Source organism: Salvelinus fontinalis, chromosome 35, assembly GCF_029448725.1.
Source record: "Salvelinus fontinalis isolate EN_2023a chromosome 35, ASM2944872v1, whole genome shotgun sequence".
Classification (NCBI taxonomy): domain Eukaryota; kingdom Metazoa; phylum Chordata; class Actinopteri; order Salmoniformes; family Salmonidae; genus Salvelinus; species Salvelinus fontinalis.
The window spans coordinates 5,605,062-5,627,274 of record NC_074699.1 but is presented as its reverse complement, the minus strand read 5'-3'; the positions used below and the strand labels follow the sequence as shown (position 1 = coordinate 5,627,274).

The 22,213-nt window shown below is 41.8% G+C and overlaps 1 protein-coding gene across 5 annotated transcripts in view; it reads right to left on the bottom strand.

Annotated features, from left to right (window-relative positions):
* LOC129834283 (SH3 and multiple ankyrin repeat domains protein 2-like) overlaps positions 1 to 21,546 on the bottom strand; it is a 248,321-nt gene extending 226,775 nt beyond the window's left edge. For all 5 annotated transcript variants that reach the window (XM_055899135.1, XM_055899137.1, XM_055899136.1 and 2 more), the window contains exon 1: positions 20,927 to 21,546. The gene's annotated coding sequence lies outside the window, so the exon portion shown is untranslated. The remainder of the gene's footprint in view (positions 1 to 20,926) is intronic.
* Positions 21,547 to 22,213: the final 667 nt, after the last annotated feature.

Genomic DNA, 22,213 nt, shown 5'->3' with positions numbered 1-22,213 from the left:
AGCCGCGACAAAAGCCAAGAGGTCACTGTTAAACAAAATGTCACACCTCGTCTCCCGCTGTTGCCACCCGCAAAGTCTTCTGGGAAACATCTTCACAGCGAGCAAACCATCCATTTCTCGGTTTGCCTCAGAAGTCACAAAGGACGTCAAACCTGCCCATTGTGCATTTTAAGGGGAAAAGAGCACGGGTAGATTTCTGAGCGTTGATACACACCACAGCCTCTGAATGGTTTCCCCACTGAGCTCTCATTCGGCGGGTTGTGATGAGGAGCAAAAGGGTGAGAGCTTCTCTAATGAGTATAATCATCACCCCTTATCTCCAAGATGGCTGTTTTGTTGTGTATATTTTCCCCTGGGGATCTATTAAGTCAGGGAGAGCAGGGGCATTCAACACATATTACCTGAAGGATATTAAAAAAATGTAAATATCCTCAATGAACACAATCCATTGTCAGAGTGGTAAAAAGAAAACAGATATCATTTGTTATCATTGCATTAATATGAGGCCTCAAGCAATAATTACCAAGTGTGGGGGATGTCGGATGTGTGTCAAATTGAAACTATACCATTGGTTAATGAGGAAGGCGCCGTTTGATTGCAGTCACACCTCAAGCTATTCCGCATACGCTGTTCGGCTGTAATTAGCTGAGCGACTCAATTAGTAAATTGCTAATGAACGATGCAGAAAGTTGTTAGTAAACAATCCCTGTCAACATACTTTGAAATTGACATCTTAAGGAATATTAAATGAAACTATTTCATTTAACCATCCTATCTTTGACAGAGGAACAGTTGCAGAGTGAAAACAGTGCAGAGTTCCCTTCTTCGTGACAGTGAGATTTGGAAAGCTTGTCACACAGTGTGGGGATTCCTGAACTTGTACAGTGTCAGCCTGGCATTATCTTCACCATTTGGAGGATAGGAAAATACTAGTGATAGGGGAAAATGTTTTTTTATAGTTACATATTGCAATATTATTTTTGGACGATATAGAGCTCGCCAGCTTGTAGTTCTAATATAACAGAAATGAGTTACCTCTGAGTCATTTAGCCATTCCTATAGGGAAAATTAATTGGAAAAGAATAGGGCTTGTGATTAACACTGAAAATATTTGATAACACAGGCTTAGGAGATATTATACGTTTTGTTCTATGAGATAATAACAGTCAGTTAACATGACCTTTATGAATTGTGAAGCCTAAATGTGCTTTGTGATCTTTTTGATTATATAAATGCTTCAAAATACACACAAAAATGACATTAGCTGATGAAGATTCTCATAGAACAAAACATAAGATCTTCTAAGCCTGTGTTTAACACAGAGCTGATTTTCGGCATTTATCCAAAAACCCCTACAAAAACACCACTGTTCTGGCCCCTGTAGTTGGGTTTGAGTTCCTTTAGGCTATTGTGTTGGTTGAGGTCAGGGGATTGTGGAGGCCAGGTCATCCGATGCAGCACTCCATCACTCTCCTTCTTGATAAAATAGCCCTTACACAGCCTAGAGGTGTGTTGGATCATTGTCCAGTTGAATAACAAATCGATAGTCCCACTAAGAATCGTTAAAAGTTCTTGAAATGTTCCGTATTGACTGCCCTTAAAATATTGACGGACTGTCTTTTCTCTTTGCTTATTTGAGCTGTTCTTGCCATAATATGGACTTGGTCTTTTACCAAATAGGGCTATCTTCTGTTTATCCCCCCGTACCTTGTCACAACACAGCTGACTGGCTGAAACGCATTAAGAAGGAAAACATTTCCACAAATTAACTTTTAAGAAGGCACACCAATTAGTTGAAATGCATTCCAGGTGGCTACCCCATGAAGCTGGTTGGGAGAATGCCAAGCGTGTGCTAAGCTGTCATCAAGGCACAGGTTGGCTACTTAAAGAACCTCAAATATAACATGTATTTTGATTTGTTAACACTTTTTAGTTACTACATTATTCCCTGTATTATTTCATAGTTTTGATGTCTTCACTATTATTCTACAATGTAGAAAATAGTAAAAATAAAGAAAAACCCTTGAATGAGTAGGTGTTCTAAAACTTTTGACCGGTAGTGAGTGAGTGTGTGTGTGTGTGTGTGTGTGTGTGTGTGTGTGTGTGTGTGTGTGTTTGCACATTCAAACCCCTTCTCTTTTTCCACATTTTGTTATGTTAAAGCTATATTCTAAAAATGGATTAAGTCGCTTTTTCCCCCCTCATCAATCTACACACAATACTCCATTATGACAAAGCAAACACCATTTATATTTTACATTTCTGCAAATATATAAAAAAAATAACATAACATTTACATAAGTATTCAGACCATTTACTCAGTACTTTGTTGAAGCACCTTTGGCAGCAACTACAGCCTCGAGCCTTCTTGGATATGACGCTACAGTGGTTGCTCCACTAAAAGTTTTACGATTATGCTGCAGTACTTAGAGGTAATTTGTGGTTTATTACGGTACCCTGCGTCACCACTTCATTGCTCCAGATCAGCACAAGGGGGAGTTAGAGCACTGATTATGTTTTTGGGTTCAAAGGTGCTACTGTGTCTCTAAATGAGAATGGCTAAACCAAATAGAAACTGGTAATTGTGCACGACTTCAGTATTACTTACTAAAACTGTTGTTACACTAAGGTTTTTATTCATTTATTTTGTTAGGATTATTTTGCCCTTACTGTAGCCCACTCCCGACCAGTCACGTTGTACAGAGCCCGAGTGGTGCAACGGTCTAAAACACTGTATAGCAGTGCTGGCTTTGTTGCTACAAATGCTGGTTCAATACCCGTGCCGGCCTCAACTGGGAAACCCATGAGATGACTGTGGGATTTTGGTTTCTCTCCCTCTAAAAACAGAAATAAATAATTCTAAATAACAAACCGGCTTTATTTACAAATTAGAAACAATGTCTCACCCCATGTTCAAGAATGGCCTTTTCCTCACTCATTTTACATTATTTGAAAACAAAATCTCCAAAATATTTTTTTTACAATGCGATTATTATTGATAATTTAGAATTATATAAAAGCCCCTTGGATATTCTGACAGATATATTTTTAACCCTGTTATTAGCAGGACAATATATATTTTGGTCATATTGGTCATGGCTCCCGAGTGCCACACAATGGATTTGCCTTGCAGATTTCCAGCTGTATCCATTGAAAGTGCGCCACACTGGGTAGCACAGAGCAACACTTTAAGGGGCATTGCACTAATAATGGCGCTGACTAGGGAAACGTTCCCGCTGTTCTTTGTGCCAGTCTGCACGTTCAAAGTAAAACAATGTAACTAATAATGGCATCTTTATGCTTTCGTTAATAAAATAATTATAAAAATACTCTTTCAAAATGCTGATGTTTAACAAATTACTATATCACTGAATTACAGAAATATCCTCCAATCCTTTATATCTAATTATTGGAGGAGAGTTACGTCATATTTCGATATAATGTAGGCCTACCGTAGGTGACATGAGTCTCACTAGTGTTGAGTAATGTGCTGTTAAAAACTTCTTATGGGCAGGTGGGACGGTAGCGTCCCACCTGGCCAACAGCCGGTGAAATTGCAGAGCGTGAAATTCAAACTACAGTATTATAAATATTTAACTTTCATAAAATCACAAGTGTAATACATCAAAATAAAGCTTAACTTCTTGTTGATCCAGCCGCTGTGTCAGATTTCAAAAAGGCTTTACAGGGAAAGCAAACCATGCGATTATCTGAGGACAGCGCCCCGCAAACAAACATATGAAAAACATATTTCAACTAGCTAGGTGTGACACAAAAGTCAGAAATAGCGATATAAAAAAATGCCTTACCTTTGATGATCTTCTTCTGTTGGCACTCCAAAAGGTCCCAGTTACATCACAAATGGTCCTTTTGTTCGATAATGTCCTTCTTTATATACATAAAAACTCAGTTTAGCTGGCGCACTTCAGTCAATAATCCACCCAGTTTCCCTCCATCAAAATGCATACAAAATGAATCCCAAACGTTACTAATAAACTTTTCCAAACAAGTCAAACAACGTTTATAATCAAACCTTAGGTACCCTAATATGTAAATAAATGATCAAATTTAAGACGGAGAATCGTTATTATCTTTACCGGAGAAAAATACCAAAGAACGGGCTCTCTTCCACTCGCTTGGAAACACTACAGCCAAAATGGGAGCCACCTAGAGAAACTACAATTTATGGCTCATTTTTCCAAAAACCAGCCTGAAACTCTTTCCAGACTGTTGACATCTAGTGGAAGCCCTAGGAACTGCAATCTGGAAGGACTTGGCCTTATAATAAAAGTGATAGCTATTGAAAATAGTGGTAGGCTGAATTTTTGGGGGGGATGGTTTGTCATCGGGACATATCAGTTCTGTTATACTCACATACATAATTTTAACAGTTTTAGAAACTTTAGAGTGTTTTCTAACTATGTGCGTATCCTAGCTTCTGGGCCTGAGTAACAGGCAGTTTACTTTGGGCACGCTTTTCATCCGGACGTTAAAATACTGCCCCCTACCCAAGAGAGGTTAAAAGTGGCGCAGGTCTTATTTATTTAAAGAGCATATTGAAGTTAGAAGCATTAGGATTTGAAGCAATAGCCTACAACTATTTTAGCACTGCTGTGAGACAAGGATGGGGACTGGTCTTGATAAATCAATTGAGATTTATATTTTGTCTGAATCTCCATTTGGGTATTGGTTAGACTATCATTATACAATTAGGGTGTAGAAAGGTTATGCTCTTAATATAACCTTTATTCAACTAAGCAAGTCAGTTTAGAACAAATTCTTATTTTACAAGGACAGCCTACACCTTCCTCCCTGTCAGGGAATTGAACCCAAGTCTCCCACGTGCCCGCACTACACAGGGATTCTTTAGCTAAATAGCCCAGTAGAGTATCCTACTCCCGACCGTCACATTGTACAGCGCCATATTTTCCGTACCCATCCTATCGGAAACCCGGAGGGCGTTTCGTTTTCTTGGAATAGAAACACCATAATATTAAGTACTCTGAAGTGTTACATTTCTAACTCAAAACAGCAGTATAGTATTTCTTCAACATCTTTATGCTTTCGTTTATAAAATAACTAGAAAAGACATTCAAAAATGCAGATGCTTATTTAAACTACATTTTAGTTGCACTTCCACCACGACTCCACGCCCACGGGTAAAACCTTGCTGAGATCATCAATGTATTTGTTGGCAGAGATACGGATGAATGTTTTCAGTTGATGCCAAACAGTTCGATCGGTTTTAAAATCAGGAGACCTACATGTAGAGATTTTTTTAAAACATTTTTTTTAGATATACTGTAGGCCTACCGTAGGTGTTGTAGGTATTTTATTTATTTATTTTTTATTTAACCTTTATTTTACTACATCCCAGAAACACCTTTTTGACATATCTCTTGATGCCAACATTTTTTTACCACTTATTTCCATGACTGATCAAAGCTTGTTTTCTCATGCTCTCATCTCTCTGCAGCCAGACATATGGTGAGCAATATGTTTGGAACCTCAAAATCGCAATAGATATAGAATCTTTTTTTTTTTTTTTTTTTATCCCATTTTCTCCCCAATTTTCATGGTATCCAATCGCTAGTAATTACTACCTTGTCTCATCGCTACAACTCCCGTACGGGCTCGGGAGAGACGAAGGTCGAAAGCCATGCGTCCTCCGAAGCACAACCCAACCAGCCGTACTGCTTCTTAACACAGCGCGCCTCCAACCCGGAAGGCAGCCGCACCAATGTGTCGGAGGAAACACCGTGTACCTGGCCCCCTTGGTTGGCGCGCACTGCGCCCGGCCCGCCACAGGAGTCGCTGGAGCGCGATGAGACAAGGATATCCCTACCGGCCAAACCCTCCCTACCCCGGACGACGCTATGCCAATTGTGCGTCGCCCCACGGACCTCCCGGTCGCGGCCGGCTGCGACAGAGCCTGGGCGCGAACCCAGACACTCTGGTGGCGCAGTTAGCACTGCGATGCAGTGCCCTAGACCACTGCTCCACCTGGGAGGCCAGATATAGAATCTTGACAACCGCAATACATATCGCATCGGCACCTAAGTATCGTGATAATATCATATTCTGAGGTCCCTGGCAATTCCCTGTCGTGGAAAATAGTCAAACTAACGGTTAGGGGAAACAACTTCTACCTTATTCCCAGAATGCGCTGACAGTTGGGTGTCTTAGGATGCCAACAGACAAAGAAAAGACAAAGAGGACAGTCATCTAAGGATAATTTGATTCTCTTATCCACCCACCCACAGAAGGGGAGACAGCAGTGTGGGAGGTTAGACTACCCCCCTTCCGCCACCTCACCCGTTCCCCCCTCATCCTGTTCCACTGAAACGAACTAGCCTACCCAGATCAAACATTGATCGTCTTTGTATTGATATCTGTCGCCTTGGTCACCACGGACCCAGCAACCGTCTCCTAATGACAGGAAATTGGGAGAACTCACTGGGGCATGCAACCCTGCAAGCATATGAGTGTGTGTTTGTGTGTGTTAGATTGTGTGTGTGTGTGTGTGTGTGTGTGTGTGTGTGTGTGTGTGTGTGTGTGTGTGTGTGTGTGTGTGTGTGTGTGTGTGTGTGTGTGTGTGTGTGTGTGTGTGTGTGTGTGTGTGTGTGTAGAATTGTTTTGGCTTCTCCCCAGGGTGAGCAGAAACAGTAGCTCATTTGGAATAATTGGCTTCTTAAAGGCCCTCTGACATTATAATGGCTGCTTTCGGGGGTCTAGAGGAATTTCTGTCATTTTCTCCGCTCCGTCTTATTTCACATCATGGCATCACTAGATTTATGCTCCCAGGTCTCTGGGTTGGACACAAAGCTTTCCCCATTCCTCTGTGCCTGTGTTGAAATTGCCACTGCTTATATTGCAGTATGTGGAACACATACACGCGCACACACCCAAATCAATACTCCAGCAAGACAAGAGGATATATGAATCATGAATCCACTCACAGAAAAAAAAATGGAAAATGGGTCAATGTGCATTAAAGTGTAGTATGTTGTTTCCGCCAACAGTCATAACGTATATAGGATGTGTAGTATGCTAGCCTACTATAGCAGTGTATTGTGGTTCTAGGACCACCAGAGTAAAGAAAACATGAAGAAAGTTGAGTTGATAGAAATACCACGTGTGTGGGAAATTCCACAGTAAGAGACTAACACAGATTCTTCACTTGAAAATGTAAGCAAAATCCTATGATGCAAAGTTAAACAAACCATTCAACTCTATGCACAAGGACTTTAACAATTTCCACACAAAATCGTACAAAAACTAATTTACTTGAAAAACAGTGCAAAGTTTGGTAACAGAATGACGGTTTGAGCCATCATTTTGTTAACAAACTTTTCATCTGCACTGTTCTTCTAGCAAATGTGTATTTTGTAAAATCTTCTGTGGAAATTGTTAAAAGTAGTCCTTGTGCATGGAGTTTTATTGTTTTTTAACTTTGCAATCATTGGCGAGGTCATTGGCCTTGAGTAAGGCACTCTGATCCTCCCTTGGTGTTGGTCAAAGAACCATGGAGCACTAGGCTTCAGTAAAGAGATTGTACCGTCTGCCGCCAGCTAACCCAATCAAATCCAATTACAGCATGGTTCAATCCATGTTCCCCCCAAGATTGACATTCAACTGATTTTTTATCTGATTCCTCATCCATTCTTAGTCAAAGTTTTGTTTCAATGGGCACTAGAACGGGTTATTGTATCAGAAGCCTCTCCAAATCTCTACATTTTGACATTGTTGCTTATAATATGCTGCCGGAAAAACGTATGTGTTAAGGCTTTACATCCCCTGCTATATGGTGGATTGAGAGTTACTTGTCTAACAGAAGACAGATGGTGTTCTTTTATGGAAGCCTCTCCAACATAATCCAGGTAGAGTCAGGCATTCCCCAAGGCAGCTGTCTAGGCCCTTACTTAAAAAAAATCTTTACTAATGACCTGGCACTGGCGTTAAGTAAAGTCTGCATGCCTATGTATACTGATGACTCAACACTATACACATCAGCTACCACAGCAATTGAAATCACTGCAACAGTAAGCAAGAGCTGCAGTCAGTTTTAGAATGGGTGGCAATAAAGAAGTTAGTCCTAAATATTTCAAAAACTAAATTGCATTTGGGACAAATCATTCACTAAATCTCACCTAAATCTTGTAATTAATAAATGTTGAAATTTAGCAATTTGAGGAGACTAAACTGCTTGGTGTAACCCTGGATTGTAAACTGTAATGGTAAAACATATTGATGCAACAGTAGCTAAGATGGGGAGAGGTCTGTCCATAATAAAGCACTACTCTGCCTTCTTAACAATGCTATCAACAAGGCAGGTCCTACAGGCCATAATTTTGCTGCATCTGGACTACTGTTCAGTCGTGTGTTCAGGTTCCACAAAGATTACAATTGGCCCAAAACAAGGCAGCAAGGCTGGCCCTTAAATGTTCACAAAGAGCTAACATGAATAATATGCATGTCAATCTCTTCTGGCTTGTAGAGGAGAGATTGACTTCATCACTACTTGTATTTGTGAGAAATATTGACATGTTGAATGCACCGAGCTGTCTGTTTGAACTACTAGCACACAGCTCAGACAACCATGCGTATCCCACAAGACATGCCACCAGAGATCTCTTCACAGTCCCCAAGTCCAGAACAGACTATGGGAGACGCACAGTATTACATAGAGCCATGACTACATGAAACTCTATTCCACTTCAAGTAACTCATACAAGCAGTAAAATCTGATTTAAAAAACAGATAAAAAATGCACTGAATAGAACAGTGGAGACTGTGAAGATGCACACAGGCACAGACACAGACGACACACACACAAATGTATGTGGGCACCTCTTCAAATTAGTGGTTTAGGCTATTTCAACCAAACCCGTTGCTGACTGGTGTATAACAATTGAGAACACAGCCATGTAATCTCCATAGACAAACATTGGCAGTAGAATGGCTTTATTGAAGAGCTCAGTGACTTTCAACGTGGCACCGTCATAGGATGCCATTTTTTAAAACAAAATTTCGGCCCTGCTAGAGCTGGCCTGGTCAACTGTAAGTGCTGTTAATGTGAAGTGGAAACATTGAGGAGCAACAACGGCTCAGCCACGAAGTGGTAGGCCACACAAGCTTACAGAACGGGACCGTTGAGTGCGTAGCGCGTATAAATCGTCTGTCCTCGGTTGCAACACTCATTACCAAGTCCCAAACTGCCTCTGGAAGCAACATCAGCACAAAACTGTTAGTCGGGAGCTTCATGAAATGGGTTTCCAAGGCCGAGCAGCCGCACACATGCCTAAGATCATCATGCACAATGCCAAGCATCGGCTGTAGTGGTGTAAATCTCGCTGCCATTGGACTCTGGAGCAGTGGAAATGCATTCTCTGGAGTGATGAATCACGATTCACCATCTGGCAGTGCAACGGACAAATCTGGGTTTGGTGGATGCCAGGAGAAAGCTACCTGCCTGAATGCATAGTGCCAACTGTAAAGTTTGTTAGAGGATGAATAATGGTCCGGGGCTGTATTTCATGGTTTGTGCTATGCCCCTTAGTTCCAGTGAAGGGAAATCACAACGCTACAGCATACATTGACATTCTAGACGATTCCGTGCTGCCAACTTTGTGGCAACAGTTTGTGGAAGGCCCGTTCCTGTTGCAGCATGACAATGCCCCCGTGCACAAAGCGAGGTACATACAGAAATGGTTTGTCGAGATCGGTGTCGAAGAACTTGACTGGCATGCACAGAGCCCTGACCTCAACCCCATCGAGCACCTTTCGGATGAATCGGATCGCCGACTGCAAGCCAGGCCTAATCGCCCAACATCAGTGCCCGACCTCACTAATGCTCTTGAGGCTGAATGGAAGCAAGTCCACGCAGCAATGTTCCAACATCTAGTGGAAAGCCTTCCCAGAAGAGTGGAGGCTGTTTTTACAGCACAAGATTTTGAAATTCGATGTTTGACGAGCAGGTTTCCACATACTTTTGGTCATGTAGTGAATGTGGTAGTAGAGTAGTGGCCTGAGGGTACACAGTTAATGTGTTGTGAAATCGGTTGTGAAAATGTAATGTTTTTAATTGTATATAAGTGCTTTCATATTTATGGACCCCAGAAAGAGTAGCTGATGCCTTGGCAGCAGCTAATGGGGATCTATAATAAGAAATAAATATATATAAAAACCTCTTCTCTTTCTCACTCTTGAACTGAAGTCGTTCTGCATGTCTTTTATTTCCTTTTGTTCATTCCCTCTCTCATCCCTCTTCTTCACTATGCCGGGGCAAACTTTGCTGGCTGCTATCTCGTATCTTAGCAGCCATCTGCAGCGACACTAAAGACGTACACGGGAGAACCATCCAATTAATAAATATTTTCGAAACATTCTTGTGAGAACAACATGTATTTAGTCTTGCCCGGATTAAGTAGGACCTGTTCTTTTCACTATTCATTCAAATGCTATTGGTCAATCCGAGGATTAAAAAAATTATAATCTACATGCAGATGATACTATTATATATGCAATTGCCCCGACTGCTGACCTGGCTGTGACAAGGCTACAGTCTGATTTTGCAGTTGTGCAAGTAGCCCTTACCGATTTCAAACCCGTACATAATACGGGCAAAACTAAATTCATGTTGTTTTTAAGCTCTCGTAAAATTGTCTCAGATGGATTACATCTTTACTCATCGGATGGTTCTATAATCAGGCCTCTACTTTTAAACCATCGGATGCCATTTCTTTTCACCCTTTGTTTTATCACACGAGACAGTTTTATTACACATCACTCAATACTTTACCAAAAGATTGGCTGGATCTCTTTGAAGTCACATAGATCACTTCATTACGCCTTTTTTTGTTTACAAAGCCCTGCTCCACAAACTTCCGATTGACCTAATATCACTGTTAAGATTTAAAATTTCAATATAAGATTTAACTTGTCAGTTAGCAAACCCGTTCATAGGTGGGGTTAACTCTGGAGATTCCTTTGGTGTCTAGAGAGTTAGGTAAATCAGCCTTTAATTTCCTTCCACCTTACATGTGGAATGATCTACAAAACACTTTTAAAATGTTATTGATGTGTATAATAACGTGTATTATGAAGGTGTAGTTTAATGTGTTTATTGTATTTTGATGTGTATTGTGGCGCTGTACAGGGCTCATCTGCAAAAGATACCTTGGTCTCATCATTGACTCCCTGTCGATTTTTTTTTTAAAGGGACAAATAAAAATATAAAATTCAAACAAGTTTTGGACCACCAGAGCTTTCTGTTAGGTAACAATGTCAGATTACGAATTGAAAAATGCACAAAAATCTTCTTGAATCTTCAACATAGAAATGCTACCAACAATAATTTACAGAAACTCATTAGATGATGCAGTCATCCATGATTTAGTAAATCAGTTTTATTACTTCTTTAATCAGAACAGTTTTTAGCTCTGCTAACATAATTGCAAAAGGGTTTTCTTATGATCAATTAGCCTTTTAAAATTATAAACTTGGATTAGCTAACACAATGTGCCATTGGAACACAGGAGTGATGGTTGCTGATAAATTGGCCTCTATACGCCTATGTAGATTTTCCATTTTTTTTAAAGAAATCAGCCGTTTCCAGCTCAATATTCATTTACAACATTAACAATGTCTACACTGTATTTCTGATCAATTTGATGTTTGTTTAATGGACAGAAAATGTGCTTTTCTTTCAAAAACAAGGACATTTCTAAGTGACCCCAAACTTTTGAATGATAGTGTATATGGGAGGCAGGCAAATACCTTTCACTGAGCCGTATAAAGACAGACTGACAGGTGTGAGACAATTAATTGTAATTTATCTTAATGTTCTTTTGTTGTTTGCAGGTGCACTATCCTTCTGACCCTATGCAGCCAGGTCCCATCTACTTTTTAACACCACGCAAGAGTGGCTTGTTTGGTGTCTGCTGTGAAGGAATACCACAGCAAGTCAAGTACTTGATTGATGAAGGCATGTCATCCAGCAAAGGCAGCAGCGCAGTCATCAACTACATACACCATTTCTTCAACTAAGGAGTTGGGGAAACATGTGGACCTGAATTGTGATAACTGCAGTGGCCAAACCAAGAACAGGTTTGTGCTCTGGTATTGCGCCTGGCGGATCATGCACAAGCACTTCCTGACAACAGGCCACACCAAGTTTGCCCCTGACTGGTGCTTTCGGCCTCATCAAGCAGCGCTTCAGAAAGACCAGAGTGAACAATGCCTGAGATTGGTGGTGTTGTGAAGGACAGCACTGTGACAGGGGTCAACATCCCACAGCTGGTTGGACTGGTGGATGGTACGGTGCTGGTGGAAAGCTATGACTGGCAACAACACCTGACACCGTAAGTCAGGCCGCTGCCACAGATCAAGCACAACCAGCACTTCCGGTGAATGTCATTTTCATTGCATTGTATGAGGTTATTCTTCTTATTTAAACTTGAGAGGTGAATTGATGTTGTGCAAGGTTGTAATGTCTACAATTCTGTTATTGTTATTTCCTGTTTTACAGCGTTGATGCTCTGGAGCCTGGTGTTGTTGTCGCCAAGAAGCATTTGCACTCAATCGGGCCTAGGTTTCAGCTGCTGCACAACGCTGACATCCTTCCTCCCATAGATGGTCTGCCTGTACAAGCACCACCTGGACTGTACAAGCACTTTGAGAAGATCAGGGAGTTTTGCCACGAAGAGGCTATGGGCATCACATGCCCTGCACCAAAGTCAAGGGCAGGACAGAAACAGGCTCTCCAAATATAGATTCCCTTGTTCATGCGTGGTTCGGATAGACCAGTCATCAGCACTATCTGCAGTGCCTCGCTCCTAACACACATTGCTGTTACTATTTTTTTTATTCATATTTTTGATACTTAAGTACATTTTAGCAATTCCATTTACTTTTGATACTTAAGTATATTATTTAAAACCAAATACTTTTAGACTTTTACTCAAGTAGTATTTTACTGGGTGACTTACTCTATTCATTTTCTATTAAGGTATTTTTACATCTGGACACTTTCTGTTTACCTGGAATTTTTCCCTTATTGTAGGCTACTACCACTTTTAGTCTTAATCTTTACTACACTATTCACTGTTTCGCACATGACCTCATGTGAATCCTTAAAGAGATGGATGGCGTTGGCTTAAGAGGGTGTGAACAATGCTGAATGGGTGTAGACAAAGGAGAACTCTCCAGTAGGTACAAAAACATTCAAAGACCCTTTTCTCAAAGCAGAATTACTTTCCCATTGTTCCTCAAAAATGCAGTGTATTAATTAAATACCATTTTGTAGCTATGAGTCTCTACTTTTTACCAATGTAAAAAACCTAATTTAACATTTTGCTATTAGACAGAATCCAGGTGTCGAGTCACAAATAGTAAAGAGAAAAGGTCCAGAGCGACTTACAGGAGCTATTAGGATTAAGTGACTTGCTCAAGGGCACAACACTCTTAACCGCTAGGCTATCTGCTGCCACCTTCCATTCTACACAAAGTCTCTCTCTCTCTCCCTCTCTCTCTCTCTACTAATTACCTCAGTCTGCTCTTCTTGTTAATTGTGGCTGTATTTTAGGAACATCGAGAGGGAGAAGGGAGGGAAGGAAACGGAGGATGACTATGTGATCGGTGTGGTTTTCTTCCTAAAAGTAAAGGAGCCTTTTCACTTCACAGACCCATTTCCATGTTCATCTGTTTATTCTCTCAAGGGGTTTTAGTTATCTATCTCACAAGTAAATAAAATAGAGCAAACTCAATGCTGCAAGGCCACTAAAATTGTATTTTTGGGATGTGTCTGTGTGTGTGTTGGGAATTATGAAGAGGGGGTGTTGTGAGGAGGAATGGGGAGGTAGGGATGAGGTAGACAAGAAGAGGGTGAGGGGTTGAGGGGGTAAAATGGCATACTGGGAGACTAGGCAGCACAGATGGCAGCACCAACAGAAGGCCCAGCATTCATCTCGCTCTCTGTATTCTGAGCCAAAGGCTTGTGCAACACAGACCACTTCTAGGGAGATGGCAATGACTGGGGTGGGGGGATTGAAGCACGGAGTGGGGAAGGGGAGGGTGTATAAAAATGGCTGCTATTTCAGTGGTGGTGAAGTGGACTCAACACATTGCCAAGTCAAGGTTCAACCACACAGCTCTTGAGTTGACCATCCCAGACTTCCAGACTTGGGTGTGCTCTTGGTAACCCTGGATAAGAGCATAATCAGACACGAGAATACATGCCAGCTTAGGCAGACCGGTCACTTTTCTCAATGGGCAGGTCCCCGAGACCAGTATCTTGCTATTGTACTATCTTTGATATGGAACAATGCACACCAGCTGTTCTGTCCAAAGACAAGAGGCGGAGGAGGAAAAAGAGAGAGGATGGTAGAGGAGGAGAGATAAGAGAGAGACTGGTGGAAGAAGGGATGAGGAGGAGCGAAGGAAACACACGCCCTGGCTGATCATAACCACACAAAGAGGAGGGAAAGCATCTCTCTCTCTCACAATGGATTATAATGGAGAGTTAAATGAAGTGCAGGGCAGAGACTGCTCTCTGGGGGGGCTGGCTGTGGCTGACGGGTGAATTAGCGCCGGAGCAGTGCTAAGGTTTTATTGTGTTAGTCTGTGAAAGGTTGAGACCGGTAGACTGCTACATGGTTATTATCCTGTTCACTATTCAGAGGAATTGTGGTATTGTATTAGCTTTCCTCAGTGTCTATAGGGTGAGAAATGTTGATGTCATGGAGTAGACAAGGAGCTAGTGGGAAATTCCATTGTAACTGGAATTGACCATATCATTTCATAACTGTTTACTTAAAATGTATGCCAAAAAAACAACATTGATTTCAAAGTTTGACAAACCATACGACTCTATGCACAAGGACTACTTGCTTACACTAAACATTTGACAAAAACACATTTACTGGAAATCAAATCAAATGCAAAGTTTGTTGAGAGAATTTCGGTACAATCTCCGTCTGATTTTTGTGACCACATCGAACATCTCATTCCAAAAATCATGAGCGTTAATACGGAGTTGGGAGATTGTGTGGCTGTGTGCTCGAGCTTATACGCCGGTCAGCAACGGGTGTGGCTGAAATGGCCAAATCCACTAAGAGGTGTCCACATGTAGTGGATCTGCTCCAAATCAAGATTCTACAGAAAGAAATGGGGTGTCAGCTATGACATTACGCTATCAGTTAGAAAAAAACATATATTTTGGTTATTGAACTACAGTAAGTGAAGTGGATTTACACAGAATTATCACGGGTCCCTGAGCTGTACTACACAGAAATATAGAATTATAGATATGAATTTCATTCTCTTCATGGTGATATATCCAAAATAGGTACACAAAAGGTCATATGCAATATCCTCATTTGCATATTTGGGTATTATTCTACACACTGGCTTTTATTGTAAAAGAGCTCCGCCACGTTTGGTTGGTCCAGACCGGACAAAATCTGAACCAATCATAGATGTCTATGTTTCACAAGTTTGGACATCAAAGTCCAGCGTAGTAGAGCTCGGTAGAGTCCAGTACAGCACAGAACAGTAGAGTATCATTCTGCCAGTCACATTCTGTTAAAGGTCCCCAAAGCACACACATCCCCGGGTCGCTCCTATTTTCAGTTCGCTGCAGCTAGCGACTGGAACGAGCTGCAAAAAACACAAACTGGACAGTTTCATCTCCATCTCTTCATTCAAAGACTCAATCAAGGACAATCTAACTGACAGTTGTGGCTAATTCGCGTGATGTATTGTTGTCTCTACCTTCTTGCCTTCTGCTATTGTCTGTGTCCAATAATGTTTGTACCATGTTTTGTGCTGCTACCATGTTGTGCTGCTGCCATGTTGTGTTGCTACCATGCTGTGTTGTCATATGTTGCTGCCATGCTATGTTGTTGTCTTAGGTCTCTTGTCGTGGTGTGTGTTTTGTCCTGTATTTTATTTATTTTATCCCAGCCCCTCCCCGCAGGAGGCCTTTTGGTAGGCCGTCATTGTAAATAAGAATTTTTTCTTAACTAACTTGCCGAGTTAAATAAAAAGTATAGATCAGCACAGTACATTATTTAGTGTGCTCTACTGTGTACTGCACAGGACTGTACTTTACTTTTATTTACTCTACTCTAATGTGCTCTACTGTGCTGTGCTGTCTAAACTTGTGAAACGTAGGATGTCTGAACTAGTCATGGACGTCTGTCTATTTTTGTGCCAAATGAAGGCCGGTCCAAATTTCGCTTAATAATTCAGAAACCAAATTGATAGAAGTACAAATATAACTAATTGGTAGGCCCATCTTTACTTATTACTACCGTGAACTTTCATTATACCCCCTCTTCATGAGGGAGAGAAATTAGAAAATGTCTTAATGATATTTGGGTTTTGTGTGGCCCGGGTGGTTCAGTGGTTGCAGCCTCTGACCCCGGCACACGTGTGCCTGAGTCGGCATCGGCTCAAATCTAACCCACTGCCCTTTGACTCTCTCTTTCCAGCGCTTTGCTAACTCTCAATAAAAGCCAAGGCTCCTACTCTACTACCACATATCTACAACACAATGTGTGTCTTATCATGCCTGTGTGTGTGTCTCTTTGCTATTCCATAAGGTGTATTTTTATCTGTTTGAAAAAAAAACTCTGATTTTACTGCTTGCATGAGTTACTTCATGTGGAATAGACTTCCATATAGTCATAGCTCTATGTATACTGAACAAAAATATAAATGCAACATGCAACAATTCAAAATATTTACAGTTCATACTTGGAAATCAATCAATTCAAATAAAGACATTAGGCCCTATTCTATGGATTTCACATGACTGGGAATACAGATATGCATCTGTTGGTCACAGATACTGGGCGTGGATCAGAAAACCAATCAGTATGTGGTGTGACCACCATTTGCCTCATGCAGAGTGACACATCTCCTTCGCATAGAGTTGATCAGGCTGTTGATTGTGCCCTGTGGAATGTTGTCCCACTCCTCTTCAATGGCTGTGCGACGTTGCTGGATATTGGCCTGAACTGGAACACGCCTTCGTACACGTCAATCCAGAGCATCCCAAACATGCTCAATGGGTGACATGTCTGGTGAGTATGCAGGCTAGGGAAGCACTGGGACATTTTCAGCTTCCAGGAATTGTGTACAGATCCTTGCGATATGGGACCGTGCATTATCATGCTGAAACATGAGGTGATGGTGGCGGAGGAATGACATGACAATGGACTCAAGAACTCGCCACGGTATCTCTGTGTATTCAAATTGCCATCAATAAAATGTAATTGTGTTCGTTGTCCAAAGCTTATGTCTGCCCATATCATAACCCAACCGCCACCATGGGGCACTCTGTTCATAACATTGACATCAGCAAGCTGTTCACCCACACAACGCCATACACGTGGTCTGCGGTTGTGAGACTGGTTGGAAGTACTGCCAAATTCTCTAAAATGATGTTGGAGGCAGCTCATGGTAGAGAAATGAGCATTAAATGCTCTGGCAACAGCTCTGATGGACATTCCTGCAGTCAGCATGCCAATTGCATGCTCCCTCAAAACTTGAGACATCTGTGACATTGTGTTGTGTGACAAAATTGCACATTTAAGAGTGGCCTTTTATTGTCCCCCCCAGCACAAGGTGCACCTGTGTAAGGACTCATTCAGACGCAGAGTATTGGTAAACTATATTTTCAGAGTAGCTTCCCCTGTACTGCTTACAGAAGGCAGAATGTCGTTACCCAAAACAAAATATGTGTTGATATTAGTTGACAGAAGGTTTTACTTCAACATTATTGTGAAGTAAAGACTGTGTTTGACCTTTACTAAAGGATCCAGAAGGGTCCCTTTATTGGATGCAACTTAGACATGGCCTAAATTCCAGACCCTGTTTTCCTAACATTCCACTCCTTTGTACTCGGTGTCATGACCAACATGTCTTGCCAATTGCCAAACATAACAAGGAGTGTACTGATAGCTCAGGCTGGTGCCCAGGCTATATACAAGATGTGATGACGATGAAACGCATCAGAGAGACATAATTGGGAAGAGACGATTTTGGGTCCAAATCCAGAGCCATTACCGAGGGGCATTTAGTTGTGACGTTTGTGACAAATGAAAGGAGGGCTTGAAAGAAGCGAAGACCTTGACAGTGCAGACAAAGGTAGCAGGTGCAGCCTGTGAAATTGACAGGGGGTAATAGAGCATTTTCTATGTAAATGAGGAGGAGGCCCTCCCCACATATGTTTGTGTAAATTACAGACAGGTAAGAATCGTCGATGAGCTTCTGTAATAATAGGCCAGTCGCAGATCACACAAACTGATGTGAAAGAGAAGGGGGGAATGGGATGGGCACACACACACTCAGAGAGGCAGAGTGCTCTCAAGTTCTCATGAGTGAGATTGATCGAGTGGAGAAATGAACATCAACAAATGAGGAGTGGCGCACAACCACGCTCGTTTTATGCACGTTAGAAGAAGAGGCAAACATTTCAGCATAGCAATAATGGGCTGCTGCAAAAACCACTGACATTATTGTGAGTTGCTTCATTAAAGTGTGCGTACATAACTGTTAATGAGAAAGTAACCCTTGGGAGAAACAAAGGCACGTACAGATATCTACACACTCTGAACATTTGCAGCATCCACCATCTTTTAAAGTTTCTCAACAAGTGATACAACCAAGTCCGTTAGTCTTTATTTATCATAAAAATAGAACCCACATTTACAGGGGAAACATTTTAAAACACCAGGAAAACTTTGGAAAATAGTAGCCTAATAGCCGGGTAATGAGGAAAAATGAGGAATGAGGAAAAATGGATCAGCTTTTTTGAGTCCAGAGGGAGAATCAATTGCATGGAGAATTGAGCCATTAAAAAAACTTCAATGACTGAGCAACAGCAGAAAATGGATGAGTGGACAGCAGCAGGCAGCTATGCAGCCTAATTGGTTTTCAATACTCCGGTTTAGTGTGTGTGTGTGTGTGTGTGTGTGTGTGTGTGTGTGTGTGTGTGTGTGTGTGTGTGTGTGTGTGTGTGTGTGTGTGTGTGTGTGTGTGTGTGTGTGTGTGTGTGTGTGTGCAGTAGCAGTGCGTGGATAAAAATCACTGGGGAAGCAAAGCCCGCCCCCCCCCCCCCAAAAAGCCATATTACAACCTATGTGTAGTGATAATTGTGTTGTTTGCTCTATAACCTGTTAATTCATATGCCTTGCGACCGTGATATATATTATAGGCCTAAAGGCCGAGACAATATGAAGACACAGAATAGAATATAGAATAAATTCAACCACAGCTTTGTTTTATCACAAAACAGGATAACACCCTCTGTCCGGTGAAGTCCACAAAGCATATTGCATGTACAGTAACAGACAGGTACATGTCCTACAGCATGGAAAAGCAAGTTAATGTTTTCGACATTTTCGGGACCACTAAACAACTATCGATTTAGAACCACAGAGAGTTATCAAAAGTCGCAAAGAAAACAGGAGCTGCCTCCACTATTCCAGCACCATTTCAACATCATAAAATCACCTACGCTTAGTCTAATACAGCGACAACTAAAAGATACCAAAAACAATTTAGTCCAATCAACGTAAGCTAAATATGATTTGGCTGTCCATGGTTCTGATTTCCGCGTGTGTGTGTGTGTGTGTGTGTGTGTGTGTGTGTGTGTGTGTGTGTGTGTGTGTGTGTGTGTGTGTGTGTGTGTGTGTGTGTGTGTGTGTGTGTGTGTGTGCGAGCGTGGGCGTTCGTGCAAGTAGAAAAACATGTTGACTCACCCTACTTGTAGAGAAACGTCAATGCCATCCTCCTCTCTTCCATGTTGACGAAACAGTCTATCACTCTGTCATACAGTACATGCTTTTATTTTTTGTTGTCCTAGGCTACCTGGCTATAATGCTTGCTCGCTAGACTAAGTCCCATTCATGGCCAATGATAGCTAGTTAACATTAGCCTTCTACATCTAGCTACATATTGAACTTCCATCCACTCAGGCCAGGAGCACAACAATGTGTGAATTAATGGGTGGATTAGAACCGCCATTATAATCATTGGCCTATATGGAGATTTAAGTAAAACCACAAGTCCAAATCCCTATCTCCATCCATGGCTAATTTATGAAAAATACACTTTTATCTAGCTAGTTAGCCACCAGAGGACAACAACACAACGATATACAACAAGTAACGTTTATTTTGTCTATGATGTATGCTCCCAACGGGATTTCATAGGAATGACACCACTATTCACAGTTGAGCTCGCTCCGTTTAGCTCAATACCGATTGGCTAATTGTTTTTTTTTGTTTTTTATCAAGGGAGGCCAAATGCTCGCTGGCTTCCATTGCCTTCAAAGCAACAATGTCATACTCTTTGGACCAGACAGCATCAGATAGATGGTTTTCGCTCGCCTGGATGCTTTCTCCTGTGAGATACATTTAGCCTCTTGTGAATTTTAGGCCAATTATGAAACACAGAGAGACAAAAGATAAAATTATTGTATGTATTTTGATTGGCTTTCATTGGGATCCATGAATACACGCCACTGTGTGTGTGTGTGTATCACTGTCAAAGTTACATACAGGGAGATGAATGAGTTGGGAATAGGATTTACGACTGAATGTATGCTGCAAGTATACCCTCTCTCAGAATCAACCTCTGCATAAACTGTGAATTCCCGTTTCCTAATTACCTCGAAATGCTTAACATTTTAACATGCAAAAACTAAGCTACGTCAGGATGACAAATGACCATTGCCTACCCGTTAAATCTACATTAGCCAGTCTCCATTATCCTAACCAGCCGGCCCTGTTGGTGCTAGTTGGGCTTCTCCAAACCCGCGACAAATAACCGGAGAACACCTGTCCACTGCAACAAACAGCGGGTACTCGGAGTTCACCAAAAGTTTAAAAAATAAAATAAAAAAAACGGGTCTTACCTTGAAGGTTTAACCAGTTTCTGTTTTTTAGGAAGAATGTTTTATTCCGTTTCGCCTCCGCCGACAATCCTCAATCATTTGGCGCCGCCAGTGCCGGCGGTGAAACTTCCTCTCAAAGTCGGCGTTGCTCTGTGGACGTTGCCTTAAGTGGGGACAATGAGGATGAAGGGACAGGGCTGTTTGAGCTCGTGCTCCGGGAGAGGAACTCCGAAGCGTGATGTAATTCGATAAGCGGCGACAGACACCCAGCGCCACTTTTTTTACGCACAGCTCTCGCGCGCTTGGCAAGCTGATGAGGAGAGGTAGGCACCTAAAGCGAAAGAGAGCGAGACACTGGAGATAGAGAGAGTGTGTGTGAGCGAGATACATAAATAATTCGATAAAGGAACGTGATCCTGACAACCGGTATAATGTTCAAGTTGCCTGACGCGGTAACGGATACCTCCTGTCAGGCATAGGTGTATTCTACAGTAGCGCCTGTTAACGACTGTTAGCTGCTCTTAAAGGCGCTGCATGGTCATTCCGCCGTTTGCATTGGCCGTGCAGCATTTATGGTGATACGGCCTCTGCAGACGTCAGGGCATTCATACTTCTTGCGCTTCATGGAGCAGTGCAGAGCTGTTGTCATGGAAGAGAGTTTGTGTTTATAGAGGACCTCCCGCCCCCACCTACCATCAACCAATCATGGCAATGCAGAGCTATACTAAGCCCTCCGAATTGTTACATTTGAGAGGCAGACGGTGATGTGGTATGGAGCTCAATTTGGCCTCTGCGTGTCTCTCCGGAGGCTAAGCAATTGTGTTGGCAATTGCGTCACACATACGACGCCTCCGAACATTTATCCAATCAAGCACAACTTGGATCTTACATAGTGATGTAGAGTGGGCTAGATAACGTTGTTACATTACATTGGGACTAGCTGTAAGACTGCCTGTTCATATGTGCCTAACTGATGTCTAACTGATGTCATAGTGTATGCATTATGTCCAGTTGTGACCCATCATTCAGGGCAGATGGGGCAGAGCCCCACATTTTTTGCAAAAAATAATAGTAATAACAATATATATTTTTTGTTTTGTTTTGGGATTTCCTGTTTTGCATGTTATTTTGGCATTAATACGTGTCACATAGAAGTTTGCAAACAATGTAAAGAATATGTGATTGAGTTAATAAAGCAAACATGGTCTCTTTTTTGTTTTCTTAAGTAAGGCAGCTGCAAAAGGCAGGTGTTTCAGCCTAGCTCAGTGCTTTCTGTGGTGGGGCAAGCCAGCAGAAAATACGGAGTGT